General features: G+C 37.5%; 1 pseudogene across 1 annotated transcript in view; it reads right to left on the bottom strand.

Moving 5' to 3' along the window:
• The window catches only part of LOC310890892 (adhesion G-protein coupled receptor V1-like), a 68,089-nt pseudogene that overhangs the window by 24,439 nt on the left and 24,768 nt on the right, over positions 1-18,882 (bottom strand). Inside the window, exons 13-23 of the transcript in view lie at positions 17,895-18,112; positions 15,927-16,671; positions 14,200-14,573; positions 12,191-12,367; positions 9,033-9,213; positions 8,210-8,412; positions 7,427-7,556; positions 5,729-5,809; positions 4,266-4,405; positions 1,269-1,878; positions 107-322 (exon numbers count right to left, since the gene is read on the bottom strand). The product of the transcript in view is annotated as an adhesion G-protein coupled receptor V1-like (transcript). The remainder of the gene's footprint in view (positions 1-106; positions 323-1,268; positions 1,879-4,265; positions 4,406-5,728; positions 5,810-7,426; positions 7,557-8,209; positions 8,413-9,032; positions 9,214-12,190; positions 12,368-14,199; positions 14,574-15,926; positions 16,672-17,894; positions 18,113-18,882) is intronic.

Here is an 18,882-nt window from a genome sequence, read left to right as displayed (position 1 = left end):
TAGACTGCATTCAATACACACTTGCTTGCTTTGGTTACTCGAAGCATACAGTATGCTCTTTCTGGTTTAACACAGAATGTGTATTTCTGCTATTTTGATTTCTTACCAGCTGTTGCAGTTATTGGCATAGCTTTGAATTTCACAGAAACATCTGCAAAAATTCCCCCAGTTCTGGTCACGTTAATGATTGGTCCAACATAATTTTCAGCAACTCGCACAGCTGAAGCTGAAAGCTGAAGTGTTCCAAAAGCATCATCATTGGCATTGATAATTACATGAGCTATAGTCTCACCCACTGATCCAAGACGAGGAGAATTTACAACTGAAATATAAAAAAAACCTCTTAGAGCAAGCCTGAAATGCCTCCTATATATGGCTATACTGTTCATATACATACACCTGAGTTTAGTGGATGGCCACTACTAGCTTTCAATAAAATTTTCATTTTAGATTTGGACAAAATATAACTACAAACTGCACAAGCATATTTTTGATGTTTGAATTATATTATGTCAGAAAATCCACATTCTTACTAACTTATTATTCTACCCTGCTGTGGAGCATACAAAACACCAGTTCTTTGAAGAGGTGAGGTACTAGCAAAATTACTTATTTATTTGTCCATAGGACAATAGAATTTTACACTAGCAATGATGAACTATAAGTAACCTTTCAGTTTCCCAGTAGAATTTTTTGTAGTGTTTCCCTTAAAAATCAAGATTAATGTGGGAGAGTCATGGGGGAGAGGGAAGGGAAATTAGGCATGCCAAGAAGCTCTTAAGCATAAATAAGGCTGTAATGACCTGAATTTATCTGATCGGGCAAACATCCTCTACGCTAAAAAGCCAGCATGAAGCTGCAATTCTACACCACTTAATGTTTAAAAGGCTTTTTTCGCTTTCAGTAAGTGCAACTAGCTTATTTCCTATCATTGTGCTTTACAGAAACAACAGGTGAGCAGGTATTAGCACACAAAACCAATACAGTAATACAGTTGGCCTAAAACACCTGGGATAAAGCAGATGCAGAAGGGAGAAAGAAATGTCCACCCCTGACAAAATTTTGTGGTAAAGGAAATATATGCTGACACACAGAATCTTCATACTTAATGTGAGATACTCTGACATATAACTTACAGGATTCTTAACTATACAGAGTTAGGCAGAGGTAAAATTTTACTGTAATTTCAATTGCTGCATTTTATCCTATTAAATATAAATATTAGCCTACATATTTAAGCTTTTGGTTTACATATGAAAGACACTTACTTGGCCGATCCTGTACTTTGTCGATCAAAACAGTATTGTTTAGCTCCACAAAAACAGATTCTGACCTCTCAGGATCATAATCATCCAAAATAGGCAAAGATATTGTGGCTTCGCTTTCATTGGCTGCGAAGATCACATAACCAGTAATGGGTATATAATCTTCTCCTTGTATTGCTCTAACAACATCAGGTGGAAGAAAGGGTGACTTTTCATCATCACCTAAAGTTCTGTATGTAACCACTACTGTACCAAGAAGACCACCAAGCCTTACTATTGTCAGGGAGATATTTTTTGTTTCTTCCTCAACTTTTATTGGTCTGTTTCTCTCAGAAAAGATGAACAGTCCATATGGATCATCATTAGCTAAAACTGTTAATGTTGCATTAGTGTGATTTCCAAGACGACCACCGGACACATTGATGATCAAAACTGAAAACACCTGATCCAGTTCAGGCACGTTGTCAGGAGAAACTTGTATGGTAATATTTGCTCTCACTTGGCCAACATCAAATGTTACATTCCCATATGCAGAGACCAGGTCTTCTGTAAGATCACAGACTATGACCCAATACAGAGTCACCTCAGACAGGGCCCCATGAGTTCTCACAACCTAAGTGGAAAACACAAAGATTTATGTATTTCTTTGTACTATAAGAAAGAAGAACATAAAAGTGTAAAATGGCATACAGCAAAGTCACAGAATCACAGAATATCCTGAGTTACAAAAGATCCACAGGGATTATCAGGTCCAACACCTGACTCCACACAGGACCACCCAAAATCAAATCGCATGTCTGACAGAGTAGTCCAAATGCTTCTTGAACTCTGGCAGCTCAGTGCTGTGACCATGTCCCTGGGGAGCCTGTCCCAGTGCCCGACCACCTCTGGGTGCAGAACCTTTCCCTAACCCCCAGCCTGACCCTCCCCTGTCCCAGCCCCATGCCGTTCCCTCGGGTCCTGTCGCTGTCCCCAGAGAGCAGAGCTCAGCGCCTGCCCCTCCGCTCCCCTCGTGAGGGAGCTGCAGGCCGCCATGAGGCCTGCCCTCGGCCTGCTCTGCTCTGGGCTGAACAAACCCAGGGACCTCAGCCGCTCCTCATACTTCTTGCCCTCTAGACCCTTCACCACCATAGTAGCCCTCCTTTGGATGCTCTCTAATAGTTTATGTCCTTCATATATTGTAGCACACACAGTGCTAGAGGTGAGGCTTCACCAGCACAGAGCAGAGCAGGACAATCCCTTCCCTTGACCATCCAGCATTGCTGTGCCTTATGCTCCAGAACACAGTTGACCATTTTGGCTGCTAAGGCACACTGCTGGTTCATATTTCTCTTGCTGTCAAGCAAAACCCCCAGATCCCTTTCCATGGGGCTGCTCTTCAGCCTCTTGTCCCCAGGCCTGTCCGTACAGCCAGCATTGCCCCTTGCCAGGTGCAGAATCCAGCACTTCCTCGTTTAACTTAATTCCAGTCAACTGTGACCTCTCCAGACTCCAAGACTATTGAAAAATTATTGAGAGAGGTCTTGCAATGACATCAGCCAGCTCTTTCTGTACTTTGGGATTAATCCCACTGGACCCCATAGACTTATATGCATCCAGCTGGAGCAGCAAATCCTGCACAAGTTCGAAGTTGGCTGGGAGTTTATCATCATCACAGTCCTGAAATTCAGAGCTTTGGGTGTCCCCGAGCCCATCATTGGTGTTAAAGACAGAGGCAAAGAAGGCATTAACCTCTGCTTTATTGGCGTACTTATTTGTGAGGTTACCAACCTCAACAAGTAATGGATCAATGTTTTCTCTGCTCCTCCTTTTGCTGTTAGCATCCTTTAAAAAAAGCACTTTTTGTTGTCCCCACAGTACTGGCCAGCTTCAACTCTGAGTGAACATCACCTCTGTAGTCCTTGTTCAACTGACCTTGCTTCCAATGCCCACAGATTTTCCTTTTTCGCCTAAATTCTAGAATAAGATCCCTGCTCAGCCAAGCTGGCCTTCTGCCCAGCTTGCTCAACTTCTGACTCTTTGGAATTGCCTGTTCCTGTGCTCTTAAGAGGTGTTACTTAACTAACCAGCACTGATGGACTCCAATACCTTCAAAAGCAGGTTCCAAGGGGACCTCACAAACTAGTTCACTGAGTAGTCTGAAGTCTGCTGTCTCCATAGCTAGGGCTGAACTTTTGCTGGCAGTTTTCCTCCTATTACCAAAGATTTTAAACTCAGCCATCTCATGGTCACTATGGCCAGGACAGCCTCCAATCACCACTTCACCCACAAGACCCTCACTGTTTACAAGCAACAAATCTGGAGGGCACCTTTCTTAGTCAGCTTCCAGAGTAACTGTACCAACAAGTTATTGTTAACGTGCCTCAGGAATTTCCAGTACCTGTTTGTATTGGCTGTATGGTATTCCCAGCTAACATCTGGGAAGTTGAAGTCACCCACAGGGACAAGGGCAGATGACCTAGAGATATCCCTTAGTTCATTATAGAATAATTTGGCAATGTTGTCCTCCTGGCTGGGTGGTCTATAGCAGACTCCCACAACAACTTCATCTTATTGTTATAACTTATTTCCATGTCCCTTAATCCTTACCCGGAGGATCTTAAGCATGTCATTGCCAACTGCAAGCTGCACACAATCCAGCCCCTCCATTATATACAGTGCAAAGTCATTGACATGATGAGTTAAAAATAAACTAATTTTAAAAACAGTGTAATCTTTATCATCTTAGCTTTGCTGTATTTGTTGTGTCATCAGCACTTACTTTAAAATATTCATACCTCAAATGTAAACAAGTAGAAGTAAATTTAAACTTATATAAAACATTTTAGTTTTAAGCTGAAAGATACACTTTAGAAAGTGAAGTATAAAATGTCAAGACAAATGTACATGATAAAGTTAAGTTAAAATGCTGTAGACCTATTATAAAAATATTGCAGAATGCTCTGTAAAATAGACATAAAAGAGGATTGCATAGCAATATGAGACCCAAAACTTTCTAACCTGCAACATAATATTGCTATCTCCATCTTCAGGCTCAGTTCCATTTACCGAGAGTGACTCAGTACTGAACTCAAAGACGCCATGAGCATCATCAGAAGCCTCAATAGTCACAACGATGTGGGATGCAATTCCCAAGCTGGCTGTAAGTGCAAGTGCCAAAATGAGTTATTTTTTTATACCATCTTTTCTTAAAAGCTAAGGAAGTTTGTTACAAAAAGCACACAGAAAAGCATAACTGGAATATTTCTGCTGTTTTGCATTTTGTGGTGTGTTTTTTTTTTGTTTTAAATGTGGAATAATTATCCACATGGATAAGGAACTCACTTTCAATAATGCAGTCCTGGCAGCCCTTCTATGGAACAACACTCCAAAGCAACATATAAAATGCAAATATTTTAAGAGAGGATCAAAAATAAAATTACTTGTCTAATTAAGGAAAATGAACTAGAATTTAGGGTAGGGGAGAGTTACGTGGTAAAACACAGTGTAAGCAGTGCAGACAGGACAAAAGCAGGTACTATTTTAACTGAAGCTGGAACAAAGAAAAAGCTAGTCCAGGAAATTCTACTACTGTAATGATCATCTTGTGTGAGATAACTTGCTGCTTAGAAAGAGAAAGAGCCTGTCATTTTAAAAAAAATCTGGAAACACAGAAGAGGAAACAACACTTCCCAGGAAGTTCCAAAAAGTGGTTAAACCACAGACTTACTCTCAGGTTCAAACTGAACTCCTTTGTATTTTCAAATAAAACAGAAAATCAGGCTGTCACTGTGGAATAAATTATTTGATTTCGATAATGGGTGCTAACACAATATTTTCAGGTCTCTAGGGTTTAATTCAAAATCCGCCATCATTAGCGTTTCCCTCATAGTAGGTGCTTTTGTTTTCATCTTATTTCTGCATATTGTATGTTTTTAATTTTCTCAAGATTAAATTATCTTTGTTTTCTGTATGTTGTGACAAAAATAGACTTCAAAAATGAAAAATAATCAAAGCATTCTTTTAGAAAAAAAAGAGCTAACACCACTTTTTATTAAGAGTATTTTTGAGATGCAGAGATCAAAGCATAAAGCAAGTGGCAAAAGAAAGTATCAAAACACACAGTCAGGTAATTTTTAAATTACCTTAAATTTAAAAAGTTTCTCTCCTCTTTGCTCTCCAGAAAATTTTACAAAATTTACAAACAAAGCTAATTTTTCTAACTACTTCTGGAATAACTACATTGTGTTCTATAAAAATACAGCTTTGAAGATAGAGAAGCTGTTATTTTCTGTGTTACGGTTAGTATTGACTGTTGTTGAAATTAAGCCTTTTTTAAAATGGGAAAGAATGTTTTGACAGGACTCTATGATATATCTCAAACCACAAGCAAAATAACACTATGATAAACTGTGTCAGTAGTGTAGTTCATGAGGGATATTACAGTTAGCATAAAGAAATAAAGATTAATCCAAAATGCTTACCATGCTGATGGACAGTTGGAAGGAAGAAATCCATGTTCCCATCACCACTACCACTGCCATCATTTCTAAAGAGCTCAGCAACTTTAAGATGACAGACATACAGATATATACACATATATACATTTATAAATCAGAGCGCAAGCAAAGAGAAATTTAAACTATTCTGGACAACAGGAAAAAAAGAGGGAAGCACTCTAGGAAGGTATCAACTTTGCTTCTGAAAGTGTACAGGAGTTCTAATAAAGACTGAAATATTTACATATGCCACCTCTTACTTAATTTATGACATTGGAAATAGCAATGGGAAGTCAGAATGAAAGAAAACACATACACATAGTTTATCTTTCCTCTCTTTCCCTCTTTGTGTCCCCATTTTGTATTTCCCCTTTCTCACTCCTAACTGAGGCTTGTCATGGAGGAATCTAAATTGAAAAAAAAAAAAAAAAAAAAGGTAGGGGAGACGATAAAGTCCCTCAAGCTCCTTATTCTAATATTTTCTCACAAAGTGAAAATGTTGGGAAAATCTGCAGAAAACTTAACTAATGGGGACTTCATAAGCTTTGTGTTTGTGTTGGAAAGGCCAAAAAGAAGGCTCATTTTAAAAAGGCTATATAGTTACTGGATTACTAAAGTTAGTTGTAAATTTTCTGTCACAACAATTTGAAAGAGAAAAGTTTGACTCCTTTTAACAAAACAACTATTCAACCAAAAAGACAAAATACGTGAAAAGTCTCAAGACTTTACCAAAAGAATCACTGAGACCATGTTGCACCATAGACACATACAATCATAGCAGAGAGCTGGATTAATTCAAGGAAATCTGATACATCCTCCCAGAAGGGACCACACTTGCAATTTCTGAATTGTTTAAAAAAATAACATCAGTTTAAAAAAAAAAAATCAATTTATGGCTGTCAGTGTTTCTAATTACTTTTCCCTCCAACAAGCTTTACAATCTCCGTTAAAATTTTTCTCAAATGGAAAAAAAAATCTGTAAGGTATTCAGGGGTTTATGTGGCAGCACCACTATGCTTTGCCGTCCCTTCAGACTAGCCCTTCAAACCAATAATTCTTTCAAGTGTTTGTCTTGTTCTTACAGACAGTTATCTACGAGCTACCTCTGCAGCTACAGCTCAGCAAACTCCCTATGGCCCTCAACATCCACAGCCTATTACTGCTATAATCCATTTGACCTATGTATTGCAGTTCTTCTGATTTCACTCATGTGGAAGAAAAAACAAAACAAAACAAAAAAAAAACAAAACAAACAAACAAAAACACAACACTTTGACTGTTTAGCCTTAAATATTTTATAAATATTCCATATTTTTGAAATGCAACATATTGCTAATATATTTTTGCATTATTTTAGTTCTCATTACCAACCATGAAGTTATACAAAGTGAAAAGCAGCAATTGCCTTTAGATGACCTAACAGATGGCAGTGATACACTTTCCCTAATACATGGTAATAATATACTTGCTATGGGATCTGGTTGTTTCCACCAAGGATTAAGAAAAGAACTGAGGAACAGTTCTTCCCTACGAAAAAAGACAGCTGTATGGGGGTGGGGATGTAGAGGTGCTTTTTGTTTGTTTTCAGAAATAACATAGAAAATAATGCCAAGAAAGACAAGATTTTTATGAACGAGTAGAGGTCATGAAAATACAACTAAGGGCCTGATATATGTGCCTTACCTCCTCCCTCTGGGTTCAACAGCTCCACTTTAAACGTTTTTTCTAATTCAGGAATAGTATTATCAGTGATGTTAACAGTAATGTACTTGTATCTTTCTCCTGGCTGAAATTCCAGTGTACCCACAACAGCCTGCAATATAAGAGCTCTTCATATTTTTGTTCAAGTCTAATGTTTTCATCCATATAAAAAAAAGAAACAGAACCTTCATTTTGTCTTTTTCAAAACATCTACTTTTGCTCACTTAAGCTTTAAAAAAAAATCTGAAAAATCTGTTTTACAAAAGAAAAAAAAAAAGAAGAAGACATCTAAGTTGACATACTGGTGAGCATCTGCATTCATGTACATTTTTCTTATTTTTCTGCACAAATGATCAGTTGGACAAGCAAGTGCAGATACATGCAGGTTATTTTGCTAGGCATATACAAATCCCAGTATGTACAAGCATAATGTTAACCTGTACATGCACTTGAATAATATGGTCTGTAACAACAGCAAAACTCACAAATTGCTACACTGGAAACTCTGTTAAGAAAAAAAAAAAAAGTTCAAAACCAGAGGCTTTTCCTAGACAATGCAACTTACTGCAGAGAAAAGAATGGAGAAGTCACATGATGTATATTTTTAAGTGAATATTACATATCCATTTGCCACATCACCTTGTAAAGTAGTCTTTCTGTGAAAGAATCATAGCTGGGCTAGAGCAGTCAAACTGAAAGCTATCTCCACGATAAATAACTCTAATTAATTCCAAAACAATTATACCACCTTGGCAGTTGCCATACCTGATAATCTTTGGGACTGAAAGCTGTGACTGGCACTGTTCTGTATTCCACCAGAACTGTTCCAAGAAGGCCTTGTGCACGAACTACCAGTAATCTGACGTGTCCAGCTTCTTCTTTAATAGTAATATGGGGCACAGAAGAGGCTGGAAGAATCATTTTATCACCTGGCTGAGGAGGTGGCCCCACAGAGAACTGGAGCAGACCTGGAAGACAAGAATTACTACTTACATGGCTTTTCATAACAAATTTTAAAGATGATAAACAATTTAAATAAAGTGATTGATAACATATCTTGTGATGGTTCTGAAATTAAAAACCACATATACCAGTATACCCTTAAGCCTCAATCACACTATTTCCAGAGATGTGCTGTGTGCCTTACCCTCTCTCACTGATATTCTTGTCAGTCTTGATAAAAGGCACAGCACAATAATAAAACCTTCTCTTCCCAAAAGAGCCTCACAGGCCACGGTTTTGCGTATTTACTGGTACAAGACATATGGAGAAATGACTCTCATTGTCAGGAATTCTCATTTGATGAAAAACCTGGACAGGATCAACTACATGCAGAGCCTTTATTTGCCCTCACAAGAGAATCATTGCTTGTTTGGGCAGGGAAGATTTGAGGCCTTTTTGTAAAATTATAAAAGAAAACTAATTCAGTATTCATTCATGTATATAAACAATGAATTAATTCAAGTTAGATAAAGTGGAATATATGAGATTGCTTCCTCAACTATTACAACCAAGCAAAGTTTTCATCTGACTGGAAAGAACTACACAATAATCTGAAACAAAGCTGTATAATTCCCATCATTGTTACCGTATGGGTGGTCACTGGCTTTGATGCTGATATCAGTAGTTTCCTTTTCTGGATCTATACTTGCTCCACTGGTAGGAGTTGAACCTAGTTTCCCATCTCCAGACACTGCAGAGACTAATGTCACACGGAAATATTCATTTAACTCCGGAATGTCATCATCAATAACATGCAAATTTAACACCTAGAGAAGGACCAAATCATGGAGAAATCAAACCATGCAACATTCTTTGATTAGTCAGTCAGCTGTATCTGCTGTATAGTTCTGAAAGCAAAGGACACTATTTTTGCTCTCCACATAAATTCAACTAATTTCTAAGATAACATTTTATGTCTAGAATATGCTTTCCAAAAACAATGCTTCCAAGCTACTGGAAATGGAAGGCATATTTTCTGAATTGTTTCAAACTACATAAATAAGTGATAATAAATACTTGTTTGGTTGGTTTTGTATATCTTCACAAAAGCAGAGTTTAATTTCCATGTACTGAACATGAAATATCTGATAAATTTTAAAATCTTTTTGAAATTATGCTTATGAAGAGACATTACAGTGATTAATCCAATTTAGAGAGCAAATAAATTGAGCTTATTATACCACCTGACACTTTGACCTGCAGATCATACGATTTACTAACATAACCTTGCTCTAAACACGCTAACACATTCACTTCAGAAAATTCCATCTTTCTTTATGTTTCGATATGGTCGGACAAACATATAGAAAACATTTAAGTAGCTGATCATATTTAGAGGCATGGTAATGAGTAGATTACAAATGTCAGTTGAAAGTCCCTTAGGATATCCCACCTGAAGAGCAGCTTGCTACCAGCCCGTTTCTTAGAGCCATGCACATTAGCTCCTCTGTATGTATGCAGTAAATTGGACCAGTAAGCTGTGTAGCAAGAGCCTACATCAGCCATTTTCTGCCACTAGATAGAGTAATGTGGGCCTCGTCTATGTTGCCATGCTAGAAAAGCTTTGGAAATTTCTGCTATATATGATTGTATGAAATGCAGTAATATCATTTCACAGAGAAATAAAGCTGAATGAACAAACTATTATAACATGAATGAACTATTTTCAGATACCACACGCTTTTGCCAGTCATCACATTATCCAGATTCACAGTTCTAGTGAAGTCACTGGGATCCCTGCAAATGACTTCAGCGAATTTGAGTCCACATTGACTTCTGCAGCCTGATATAAGTGAAACTGAGGATGGTATTTTCTACTCACAATTCATCCTTATTATACAAACAATAATAGAAAGTGTATGTTGTTTCTACAGTACTGTGGTCCCGCACCACTTCTTCAAATAAATTTAACAATTCTGTGCTGTACATCAGGATTGAATTCATTGAAACAGATTATTTTTATTTCTATTTCTAGCACACGCTGTTTATTACCACAGAATTTTAATCATAGGACAGCCCACGTTGGATGGGACATCAAAAGATGAAGTTCAATGTTTCATGGAAAAAAAAAAAATAGATGAAATAATCCAGCACCATGTTCAACTGCATCTTAAGCACCCCTGGTGATGGGAATTCTACCATAGAACCATACATTGGTTTGGGCTGGAAGGGACCTTAAAGCCCACCCAGCGCCACCCCCTGCCATGGGCAGGGACACCTCCCCCCAGCCCAGGCTGCCCTCAGCCCCATCCAGCCTGGCCTTGGGCTCTGCCAGGGATGGGGCAGCCGCAGCTCCTCTGGGCAGCCTGGGCCTGGGCCTCACCGCCCTCTGAGGGAAGAATTTCCTCCTTCGCCCCCTCCCTCGCCCTGCTGCCCACGCTGCTGTTGGTGCAGCCCAGGGTACGGGTGGCTTTCTGGGCTGCAAGCACACATTGCCGGCTCATGTCGAGCTTCTCATCAACCACCACGCCCAGGTCCTTCCCCCCCCAAGGGGTGCTCTCAGTGCTTTCTCTGCCCAGCCTGTGTTTGTGCTTGGGATTGCCCTGGCCCAGATGCTGAGGTCGGGACAACCCGACCCTGTCCCTAAGGAAGTCGTTCCAGTAGTTGTAAAAAATTTCAAGACAAAACCTCTCCCACTCTATCTTTGTACTCTTTGCCCTCTGTCTTCTCCTGTGGTTTCTTGAGAAGAGAGAGCCTCTGTCAACTCTGGAGCTGCCCTTTAGGTACTGTAATAATGGGATCAAAGTCCCCTTCTAAAGGGTGAAAAGATCTAACCCCTTGAGTCTTTCCTTAGAGGACAGGTTCTCCAGCTCTTTGATCATCTTTCTGGCCCTCTTTTGGACCTCCAGTCTGCCCACATAATTTTTTAATTGTGGGCCTCTGTAGCTTTGAATTCCTACTCTTCAGTGTATCCTGGTATCCTGGTATTTCTTTTTTCTTTTTCTTTTTTTTTTAAACTAATTCAGATAAGGAATTTCGTAAGACTTTTAGAAAGCTTTCTCAGAAGCAGCTAAAGCTTCCCTTATGTATCATTTCTCTTTCTCTCCCCCAACTCAGAGATGCAATTCTGATTACCAATTTCAGGTGTCTCTAAGGCCAGAATATTGAATAATTTCCTTATGTTCCAGTTGCTCGCACACTTTATGCAGAGGAATAGATTAAAGCAGACAGTAATCATTTCAGGGAGACTCAAAAACAGCTATTGTTACAAGAACACCTTTAATCTCCTGTTTCTGATTTTGAATTTAAAAGGAGACAGAACCTGGATAGCCTTGAGTGCAAGAACAGCAATGAATCTTACTATTGCCTATTTAATTGTTGTGGACATAAATTTGAGTTACAACACTCAGATCAAACCTGATCATTTTCCAATTTCGAAAGTACATGGACTATCTACACTTTTTAAAGTATATGTACACATACACATAAATACAGTTAATATTTTTTATGTATATGTACATATATCTAATATGTACATGCACACATGGTGACTTTTGAACTGACATATACACAGAGCTACAAATAACACTTTCTTGTTGTCAGGGATGGAAAAAAAGAAAGAAAGAAAATATATATATAACAAAAAAATAACAACATAAAATAACAAAATAAAAAATAATAAGAAGAAAAGCCATGTGAAGTAAACACTCTCTAGTATGCAAACCAGCCAAGCACCCTCAGAAGGTATTTTCCAGGAGGTTTGTAAAGGACAGGATGAATTGTTAATAGGAAGGTAGGGTTTACCTCTGATCTCTGCCAAGGAACGAATGTGATAGTGCCACTGCTATTAGAAAAATCGGTAACAGAGTAATTAATGCCAGTGGAATCAACCTGTGAGATAATGTACTTTATATACACATAGTCTAGGGCTCCCCTTGTACGCTCCACAACACAGGATATAGTGGAACCTTCATCAGCAGTCTGGAAGAAAGCAAAAATTTGGAACGTTTATTACTGTCAAAGTAAATCAAGGCAATTTCATTAAATAACATGAAAATATTTAATGCCAGACAAATGTTCAAGTAAAAAATTGCTGTCATGTTACTTTCAGCTCTTTTGGAGTGTTAGGAAGCTGAAACTGACCTTGATGCCAATCAGAACAATCCTAGTGGAATCTGCAAAAGTCTGATGCCTCCCTGAGGACTATTAAGGTAACAAATAACAATACACTGCAGTTCGTCCTGGACACAACCCCTTTCCTAAAACTATGCGTCAGAGACAGAATCAATATGCTTGAAATGTACCTGTCGAAAGCAAATGAAACTATTGCTTTATAATAACGTCAATATTGTAATTTTCCTTAGCAATAATTTAAAGAAAGATTTGGATCAGCACTTTCTCTAACCAGACACACTATGGATAGAAATAAACTATACCATCATCATTCAGAAAAACAGATTTTTCTCTTCTACTGTCCTCCTTACAATTCTGTATCTTCACAGATAACATGACTTCTGCAGCGACAACTTCACGTCTCTGGAATGAAGCTTTAATTGGTACTGACCTTCTATTTTAGAAAATAACGTTCATAAAATTAACATAGAAAATAATTTTATCTGAAAGTTATTGGAAAGGTTAAAGCTATCTTATGCATTAGATAAATTTCAGGGCTGCTTTGTAAGAAAGCATAGATACTGTGTGTGACTTCAGCTGCCTAGTAGACAGATATGCACAGTTAAACTACTGGTAAAAAAATGCTGTGTTCCTGCATCACCACTAAGAGCTCTAATACTTCCCTGGTGAAATGGACATATGATAGGTGCAAAACAATTACCGTGCCATATAATTATTTTTTTTCTTCATGGTTGGCTGATGATCTGTGGCATCACAGCGTATCAGAGGTACTTGAACCTGAAGGAATCTATTATCATAGCATATGGTAGGCACACAATAAGCAAACTGAACCAAACTGAAAACTAGTATCACTCAGGCAAGACAGTTATTTTAAAAACATCATAAGCACTTTGATTAAAAAAGAATGTAATTAAAGCTCATAAGAGTTCCCAAATGAAAACTATATTAAATTTTTTTTTCCACAAAATAATCCAATACCAGTAGAGATAGCTATCATGTTATTCCCCCTTATAATTGATTAAAGAAGTAAAGAATGATTTATGTTTATTTCAAGCCTCCTCAAAAAGTAGCAAGTTTACACTCTGCATATAGAATGGATACCACTGAAAAAAGATTTCATCTGTTAAAACTAAAACAACAAAAAAAACCACTACTAAATCAACCAACTGACATCAAACATATGCAAATTATAACTTAGTTTATGACAGCAAATGAAGGTGGAAAAATCCATAACACTTTGTCATTGCATGATCTCTAGTAAAATTATCTCAAACACATCATGTGACACAGAAAACTAAAATAAAAATCTTTGCAATAATCCATTCTCAAAAAAAAACCAGAGAATTAAATCTTACATTTTAACTGGTAACTCAAATGTAACAGAAGTGAAGGTAAAATATTTTTCTAGAAAAAAAAAATTAAGCCTTAGTCTTCAGTTTATATAGTAAACTAAATTTTCTTAACCATTTTTTTCTTTAGTTTTTTAAAATTATATAGTAAATCCCAGTGGAACTGAGGTTGTATTAACAGAACATATGCATCTCCAAATCCTAGGAAAACTTTGCTTAACCACAAAAGCAAACACTGCAAAATCTAGGGTTTGTTCAGGTCACTTGGTCCTGCCATTTAGCTTTCTGTGCCTGAAATATCACCTACAATTTCCATTATGACCACCTTACCTCAGGGATACATGCTCCAGTGAAGCCAAATAAACCATTAGCATTATCACTTTTCTGTATTCTTAATCTTGCTGTGGTGTTTTCTTGTGAAATTCGAGCTCCACCACGCACAGAAATGAGCTTTAGTATGAATAATTCTTCTCCTTCTTCCTCTTTGTCATCCTTTGCAGACACGATGAATGATTTATTGGTCTCTCCTTGCCAATACTCCAAATACCCAGAGACAGGGTGGACATCACTTTTTGCAGGAGTTGCATGAAGTTCATAGATCTCTGCTCGTGTCAACTTACGCTCATAAAGCCTTACATCCTGCATTAACCCTGTGTACCTACTGCTGCCGTTGATTCCTGCTCCAATTCTTACTATTCCTGGACCTGAGAAGGAAATTATAATTTTTTCTCATGTTATTGTATTTGTATGAAACAGTCAGCAACTGACTACCTGTTTTTCTTAAAAACCAATGGTAAACTGTTCATTGCCCCTGGATGAGGAATCATATTGATCTTGAGATCCAAAATCAGGAGGTTCCTTGAGCCTCATCTCAATGTTACAGGTAAGTCCTCACAGGCCAAACAATTCCATCCTATGCTGTCCAAGTTTTTCATCCTATTAGTTCTAGCAGCACATTATCATCATCCCTCATTTTTATAAGTCTTAGAGACTTGAGGCTCCCTCTTTCCTCCACAGATTTTCAGAGCAGAACTGCAACCCCTTTTAGCCCTTGTTTTGCTGAACAAATCCTACTTTGTTTCCCTCTGCTAGGGCAGCTGATCCATTCTGATGATACTCATGATTACTGCATTAACCCTTCTGGACATCCATTTCATCCACCACACTGTAATTCCATGCAAATTCCAAACTCTTTTTACAACAGCATTTATATTTCTCTGTCTCCAAACTATAGGATCACAGCTGCCTCATATTCATTCCTACTCTATCCTACTCTGTGCCATGCTATGCTCTTGTGCTAAAACACACACATCAGCTGTTTTCAGTTGCCTTTCAGAAAACGAAAGAAAACAAACAAACAAAAAAAGCTGTGCTCTTCAGTGTATTGTCATACATATGACACTGAGTGGCAGTTGTAGAGATGAGCAACCACAGGAACTGATAAAAGTCCCAGGGCACAAAGTGGAGGATGCTGAGAAAAACTGGGCTGCTATGCACACCACTGTGTATTACCCAACATTCAACGGAGAGAGATGACATACTTGCCTTACTATTGCATTATCCCCAGACACACGCCATCCCCACTAATAAAGAAAATTTACAGCACAGACATATCCTTCTAGCAATAAAAGCATAATTGCATTTCACATATATTTGTTCTAGAAACCGAGGGAGGGAAAAAAAAAAACCTCTCAGCCTCTCAGCTTAGCTACAGTACTGCAAGTGTGATGGAAATTACTAATTGCAGAAGTACTATTCTTTTTACAAATGGAAAATTTGATTTCTTAAACTTCAACCTGGAATTTTAAAAGCAGAAATAAAATAGTACACCATACAATTAATAGTCCTCTACTCTCACTCAACATCGCAGCAGTTTGAATTTTTTAGAACATTCACACAATTTCCATAGGCTTTCTGAAAATCCTCAAAGAATTCTTATCCATTCCTTTCAATTAACTTAACAGATATAATCATTTCAGTGTATTTCTTCCACCTTTGAAGTGGCTAGACTATGCATTTCAGAGCTTTATATATGGAGAAAAATAGCAAAGGCTCACCATCAAGAATTGCTTCTCCTTTTAGACTCTTCATTCCTCCCAGAACTAGAATTCCATCAACGTAAAATTCAATTATACTTTCATCCAGAGTAATCAGAACGTGAAGCCAAGTATTCTCATCCAGGTATTTCATGACTGATGTTTTAGCCATGTATGTCATATTGGACCCTAATGCTGTATAATGAAGCACTACAGAAACATGAGAATCATTTGTCTGAATTTTCACACCATAATATAAAGTCCCATTATCGTTATCCTTTTCAACTATATAGCCATCTGTACTGACATTAGGAATTAACCAAGCTGAAAATGTAAAATTGGTTACTGCATTATTTCCATTGTTATGGGTATTCAGGACCGATAATGCCAAATGCATCCTCTTTTCCACTGAAATACAGAGCGTCTGTTCCACTGTGATGGCGCCTCATGTGGGGCTGTGATTGTACTGAGCTTGGGAATGATCCAAGCAACAAGAAATCTACCATTGACGGCAGTCCAGCTTGGAAGGTACTAGACAGTATTTCCCAACCTAGTCGGACAACACCAAAGGTGCCTTGCTGTCTCCAGATGGTGAAGTCCGTAATATAGGAAAGGTCATCTTCAGAAAGAGTATCTTCCACTATCTCTCTGTCCTGGCTCTCTGGATCTATAACAAACACTCCAAAAGGGTCATCATTGAAAGGGATCATGACAGTTACAGTAGGACTGGTTTCAGATAACTGACCACCAGGACCAGGAGACCCACCTGCGTAATAGAAGTTAGAGTAAAAGTTAATGATTAAACAACACACTCAGAAAAAAGTTTCAAAGTACTTTTTTTTTTTTTTAATAAAACAAGTTTCTAAAAAAACCTCAAACCCTCCTTTAAGATCCTCTGGACTTATAGCAAATGATCTAACTTGAAAATTACATAGGTTAATTGTATTATTCTTAAAACACTGTGCTGATGTAATTTCAGTAGAAAACAAACCCACATGCTATTTTTCAGCTGTAAAACACACAGATGTCTTTCAGGTGAAACATGACAAGGTCCATCTTTTCTTAATTAGCCAATAAGGTAGGTTACCTTTGATTCGTTTGATAAGCATGGGGGCCAAATTCAATTCTTGTATTGCTCAAAGACTTACAGGAATAGAGAATGGCAAAATCTTGCCTGTTGCCTCTGATACAGAAGTACATACACCTTGCAGAAACAGTAACCAGTTGTGTGTTAAAACTGCTGCCCAGTCCTGGTGTTAGTCATCTATCTTTGCACAGTAAGAATTCATGATATGAAGATCATGTTGTGAATGGAGAATCTCCGTGTTCAAAGTGTACAGTGATCTACCTGTTATAAGCAGGAAATCTTTTGTACATCCGTATGGACTTCACTTACAGGAAAGGCCAACACACATTTTCACTTGTATCAGAGCACAGAAGACCATGAATAGTACTAAAGTGGAATTAATCCAGATTAGGAAATGTGTCCAGTAGCAATTTAAAGTTGTAATTTAAGTCATGTGAAGTGGTAACTACAAGTATTTTACCTCCTCTAGGGAAACAAACAAACAAAAAAGCAACCTCTATTATGGTAGACACACATAACCTTTAATACCTTTGTTATTTCTTTGTTAGTATCTTTGTTTTATATTTTGTGCATGGAGATCTATGTATCTGAAATTCAGAACTCTTGGTTTTTGAAATGAAACTTCTGAACTTTAAGAAGTTTAATTTCAAAAACCAAGAGGCATCCCTTTTAAAGTTCAGATCACCAAAATGTGTTTAACAGTAATTCGGGAACTGAGTAACTCTCTATATATGGAAATCAAGATTAAATGAAAAATAAGACCTAAAACCTTACCAGAAAAGCATAGGATATCAAGACATGATTCAAAGCAATGCTCTTTCTAGTGTTGGTTTCTTTTTGATTGATTAAACATAACTCTTTTCTACCAGATATGAAGGAAATGGTGATATGGAAGACAATACCTGAAGCATTCACCAACTTTAGAATGTAAAATTCATTGAATTCAGGAATTCTATCTGAAATGGCACGTAGTGTTATTGACTTCGACCTTTCACCATCCATGAAGCACACAGTCCCATAAGTTTCATAGAATTCTTCTCCTGGCTTCAGTGCAGAGTTATTATCAAACAACTGCCAGGTCAAAGAAACATTGCCGAAGTGTCCTCTGTGTCTCAAAATCCTGTTCAGTGATACAGAAAGAATGAGAGTCCTGGCAGGCATGCATCAGCGTTGAGTAGAAAAGGAAAATGTGGAGACTCCTTTTACTGTAATCTTCCTTACAGTAAGAAGTAATATACTATGTAATATAAAGTAAAATGCTAATATACTACAACTGTTCCATGAAGCCTTCCTTTTAAAGGCAACCACTTTTGCAGTACAATTCTACTCCCGGAATACGTACTTTAGAAAACAGAAGTAGCATACGCAGGTCCATGCAGAATACTACTGTGAAGCTACACATCACTGTGTCTTGTAATTCCAATTTATAATAATAAATATGAATGCATAATAGTTCAGAAAGTTAACATTAAAAATTAATATACTTGGACACTCTTAGACAGGAAAGAGAATCATCTACATTTAACCACAAACGTTTCTCCTTTCAGTCATCAAGTCTACTTAAACTTTTTCTTACACTTGTATTAAATTAGAATTACATTCTACGGCTTTCAGAAATCTACTGTTATTTGTGATTAAGAACGTAGTAAATGAAAAGATTTTTTTTTTTTTGGTAACTATCTGCTAACACAATTACACTAATTTCAAAAAGGCACTACAAATAAAAAGTGACCCATACAGTGCCTTTATTAAGAGTGCGCTTACATACAGGAAGTTTGCTTCTGTCGGTTTGCACGGTGACATAAAATGCCTTATAAATAGATTATATCAGGTTGAAGAATTAGTTCAGCTAAACTAGTCCAGCCACAGCAACACATTTATGTTGTTTCT

The sequence above is a fragment of the Anser anser genome (genome assembly GCF_964211835.1).
Source record: "Anser anser genome assembly, contig: HAP1_SCAFFOLD_111, whole genome shotgun sequence".
Classification (NCBI taxonomy): domain Eukaryota; kingdom Metazoa; phylum Chordata; class Aves; order Anseriformes; family Anatidae; genus Anser; species Anser anser.
The sequence above is the reverse complement of the archived record's forward strand: the minus strand, read 5'-3'. Positions and strand labels throughout refer to the sequence as shown.